The 3508-nt window shown below is 39.1% G+C and overlaps 1 long non-coding RNA gene across 1 annotated transcript; it reads left to right on the plus strand.

Moving 5' to 3' along the window:
* Window positions 1-2582: 2582 nt before the first annotated feature.
* LOC124261939 lies at window positions 2583-3187 on the plus strand. Its single transcript, XR_006894472.1, has 2 exons — window positions 2583-2625; window positions 2886-3187. It is a non-coding gene; the product is annotated as an uncharacterized LOC124261939 (long non-coding RNA).
* Window positions 3188-3508: the final 321 nt, after the last annotated feature.

The raw sequence follows: 3508 nt of genomic DNA on the forward strand, positions 1-3508 counted from the left end.
ACTCCTTGTACAGTGTGTGTAGCTTATGGTATAATGAGGCTACTTCATGGATACAGTGCGTGTAGCTTGTGATACAATGTGTGTTATGTTGATGGTATGCAAGCGATTTGTGCAGATCATGGCTGCGATGAATGTAGCCCATGTGCACGGTTTGTAGGGATAGTTTTACAGGTTGTGATAATCATGCTATAATGACGCAGTCCATTTGAACAAAAGGTGTATCATACAAAATGAGATTCGGATGTTCCTCTTCCTGATATGACAGGAACAATAAAAAAAATCGACCAAAAACATTGCTGAATATCAATAATATTCTCATCTTTATTCAGTTGTCAAAGTTTATCATTATGTCCCTGATTGTAGTACTCACACTGTAATCACATGTTTAGCAAATATTAACGACACATAAAGGACTTGCGGTAATATTATCGTAATGGGCAACTTAACACTCCTTTGTACTTATTTGTAAACTCGTTTTTACACATTCGAAACAAACTGATGTAATTTGATTGTTATGTGCGGAGAATACACATAATTCCGCCTACAAGCATAACCACATTGCCTGTTGCACATGTGAACAGATCAAGTAATCAGCGTCTCTGTAGCTGCGGTTTACTTCATGAAGTATATTGGCGTATTTGAAAGTCTCCGTACTCGTGCTCAATACCAAGTCCCCGAGGTCATTGCTAACAATGTACCACTAAACACTTAAGAGACCATGGTTAACCACTAAATGCACAGAGGTTCTTAAACCGTTGCTCTGGGTAGCATTGGCACCAATTGCAAAAGACAAACAGTCGTGTCGCAAAATACACCAGATGAACAGATTTAAAATATGCAACATACACATTGCATGTGTTCCGATCCAGTGATCCTAAGCGTCTGTTCAGTGTCGCCATAATCCTGCAAACGGTGCATGGTCCCGTCCTGCAGAGCCGTTCTCTTATCTTGGTGTACAAGTAGCCAGCCATCTTTGTCCCGGCATATGTGGACATCATGTGCCTCAAACCCCTGCACTTCACCCTTATCTCGCAACTCATCATGCTTTACATGAGTTTGAATCAAAACACTATATTAGTACCAATATTATACCAAATAATATGCTAATATTTGTCAGTAAATGTATTTATGCAAAGCAGGATCATATGTCTATTTCTCAAAAACAATGTTCATTTCAGCGGCAAGATGTCCTCTTGGGTTTGTTAGACTCGGTGGGTCATGCTACTTGTTCTCTCCCAACAGTGTCGATGTAGGTTCTACATATTTTTTTAAATAGATATGATTCATATTGTCATTTGAACGAGCATATGTTTTGCTCACCTACATATATTTTTCAATCGTAGAGGACACATTACACAGCAACAAATGTGATTCTATCCATGCGAGGGGGGCATATTATGTTTCAAATACTTCAAAGACCCGTGATGGTCCGGGTAAGAATGTGCCTTCAGTAACCCATGCTTGTCTTAAGAGGCGACCAACGGGATCGGGATTGGGTGGTCAGGCTTGCTGACTTGGCTGAAATATGTAATCAGTTCCCAATTGCGCAGATCGATGCTCATGCTGTTGGTTACTGGATTGTCTGGTCCAGACTCGGCTATTTACAAACCACCGCCATATAGCTGGAATATTGCTGAGTACGGCGTAAAAGTAAACTCACTCACTCACTCAAATACGTCAAAAGTATGGGTCAGCTGTGACATATATGCTCAGTTCCCCTGGGAGTTATCTTTGATTTCAAACGTCGGTGGTGATCTTTAAATGACAAGAGATTGATATGTCAGATTAACATTAATGATGGATACTTATAATATGATTAGTTCTCGTTTATTTAATGGTTGTTTTAAGCAAACTAAATTGAATGACAAATATTTGAATACACATTGCATCTGTTATAAATCGGAAGGATATCATTATTGACATGACATCGACGGGGATAATTATAAGTATCGTAAAATGACTGGCCCCTCTCTCCAAACCCAATTTGTTAGTGCCCATTTTACTGGAATGGTGATATACCTTCAGCTGCTGGCCCTCTATAGCCTGTATCATTTCGTACATACCTTAATAGTGATAACCTTGTTAAGTTGCATGCTAGTTATAAACCTATATCAGTGATATTTTCCTTTGTTGACGTGTTTATATCGTTGAAGCTTTTTAAAGAGTCTTCAAAGTGACGATATGGCTCAAATACTGCCGACGTCACTTTCAATTTGAAATCACTCACTCACTCAAAAGTGTAATGTTTTATCTACGTCGATTATTGAAAACACGACAGACGCGTTAAAGTAGAGGAAATGATAGTGTCCCAACTTAATGATTAGTTTGGTGCCGTTACTTTAGATTTCATTCTCTTCGCCGATGATTTGAATCTAAATATGGAAGCTGGTCTGATTTCGATGTGAGGATATATGTGCTTTCAATTTGTGCGCCAACTCTCACTTCTCCTTAGGAACTACTATCCAAAGTTGAACCTTTTCCATGTTTTGCATCAAACCGCAATACGACAGTATTATACCTTGTCAGTCCTTCTGCCTTTTTTTTTTTTTGGAAGTCACTTGGCCGTCATCGAAAAGAAGACTGAAGATAATTTGATCAAGAGTTACCTGCTCCGACATGGCAAAGGTAGTGTGCTTCAAAAAAATATGTTGTTCTCTTTCAAAAAATTATTTTATCAGCCATACAGCTTCCTTCTTATGACATAACAATGATGAGTATAAAATACTAGTGTGCAACACTAATAGATTTTCAGGCACCTTTTCTCTGCTGGCAAATTGGTAAGACTCTTGTATAACATTCTGTGTGTAGCAACAATAAATGGCCAACGTAAGATTACAAACAGTTAACATAATCGTGATTGTCTGATTGGCATTTGTTATGGTGAGTGTTTCGGCGACTTCTTGATCGGTGGCACTGACCTGAGAGGAGAGGGAATCTTCACCTGGGAGCGCCCTTTGGCGAAGAAACTAGGATACAAGGGGTGGCAGAAAGGTCAACCTAATAATTACAACGGTAAACAACATTGCATGATCATGCGTCAAAAAGATAAGTACAAGTGGAATGATGCACCCTGCCATTACAAGTTCAGGTTCATTTGTGAACGAGCTCTTTAACAATTTTGTCACAAATGTACGAAGAATATGCAATGACAATACCAGTATCTTGCTAAATACAAACGTCTAACATCCACCAGTGTGTTGTTATTTTTCTTTTGAGGATGTCAACATGCATTGTCACGTGGTTAGAGAGTAGTATAGTCCAGATCTGGTAACTGTTACAAACAGTAAATTCATAATACAGAAACTAGGTCTGAAACATGATGTATAGCTGTATCCTGGTTGCTCCAGGTGACACTTCACTCATCTTTCAACATTGTGTCCCACTGGAACTGTTTAGGTAGATGGAACGCTCACCTAACTATGGAGTTTAAATTGAAAATTGGCGGAACATTCGAGCTTTGAACGTTTCTTTCTTCGGAGGCATTACTAAGGAAGGCACGACGTAGAGG

This window comes from Haliotis rubra, unplaced genomic scaffold (genome assembly GCF_003918875.1).
Source record: "Haliotis rubra isolate DU_JTF1 unplaced genomic scaffold, ASM391887v1 Scf817, whole genome shotgun sequence".
NCBI lineage: Eukaryota > Metazoa > Mollusca > Gastropoda > Lepetellida > Haliotidae > Haliotis > Haliotis rubra.